This window comes from Cynoglossus semilaevis, chromosome 13 (genome assembly GCF_000523025.1).
Source record: "Cynoglossus semilaevis isolate Cse_v1.0 chromosome 13, Cse_v1.0, whole genome shotgun sequence".
In the NCBI taxonomy this organism is placed as follows: Eukaryota; Metazoa; Chordata; class Actinopteri; order Pleuronectiformes; family Cynoglossidae; genus Cynoglossus; species Cynoglossus semilaevis.
In genome coordinates, this window is record NC_024319.1 from 1,689,591 (window position 1) to 1,691,050 (window position 1,460).

Consider the following 1,460-nt stretch of genomic DNA (forward strand, 5'->3'; position numbering starts at 1 on the left):
CCCCCCGTGACCCTGAAAAGGATTAAGTGCTAGAAGCTGAATGAATAAATTAGCCTAGCGTTCATGATGTAATGACTGACACGGTGTTTATGACTGTGGTCTAAGGAGCAGAACTACACGTTTCCTTAAGAAAAAGAAAAAAAAGAGACGAAATGTAAATGTTCACGGGGTCTATGAGAGGAAACAGGTTGTTCTTACGCCCTCTGCTGTTTGTTTTCGCACACGCACACGGTAACTCCAACGCAGCAGATGCCAAAATCAATCAACAGTCATTAACCGACAACTCTGCGAACCTAGTGGCGTAAACAGAGCACAGCAGGTGTAAACGGCTCGTTAGACATGTTTATAAATCCAACAGATCGTCCGTTTTTTAAACTGGATCCTAATCATTTTCCCACAATCCCCCTTGGAACACGGTGCAGACATGGCACGGGCATTATCTGGTTTAGAGGTCTAATCCTGATACCCCCGTGTTCCACAGTCTGTGTGATTACATCCTGGTAAATCCCACAGTTTAAACTGTGAAGCTTGGCTCCTTCCACGAAGAGTCACTTTTAAATACGTTCATCTCTGAGGTGATGGAAACACAGCTACATGGACAACATTATATATATATCATATTTATACATTCACCGTTGCAGTTTTTTTAATGTAACATTTTTGAACCTTCAGCTCTAATTAGAAAAAAGAAAATAAATTATTGAACAACTTTTATTGACCACTGAGTTGATCCCAGTTACCCTGATGAACTGCTCATAACTAGCCGTGTGTGCAGTGGTGTCCAGTAGACAGAGGAGTGACTGTGACAGAGGAAGAAAGAAACAAATGACTGCAGAGCCAAAGAAATGAATTTCTGTTTCAGAGACTCCAGTGATCTGACGATTACCCAGAGAAAAAACACACACCGTTGTGATTGGACTGGAGAAGAACAGGCTGGTCGTGGAGACGCCGCCTCTCTTCACAGAACACAGTGTTTTCTGCTGTATCTCCTGGGGCGGTGGTTCCTCAAGGATCTGTGTCCAGGAACCATGGTCCCAGTTTACTGCTACATCGTACTGACGTCTACTTCTGGTATTAGTTTGTAGCACAGCAGCCGAGGAGGAATCAAACCCCTGACTCTCGTTCATGGCGTCAGGAAGCCCAGCCGTGGTTCAGTCAGACGTCACTCTGACTCTCGGCTCCTCGTTCCTTTTCCTCCTCACCCATCACTCTGCAGCCACCAACCACTTGACTTCCATGATCCGTCAGCTCTCGTCTCATTCTCTCCCCCCTCAGCGTCCTCACCCCTCCGTTCATTTACACCTCACTCCCCCATCGTTGCTCCTTCCTCTTCCTCTCTGAGCCTCCACCAGTGTCGTTCCATTTCCTTTGTCCAGTCGTCCTTCCCTCCACCCTGGGGGGGCGGGAGGGGGGCACACAGTTAACAGATATTAGCTCATTGGCTGTGGACTCATTAGATT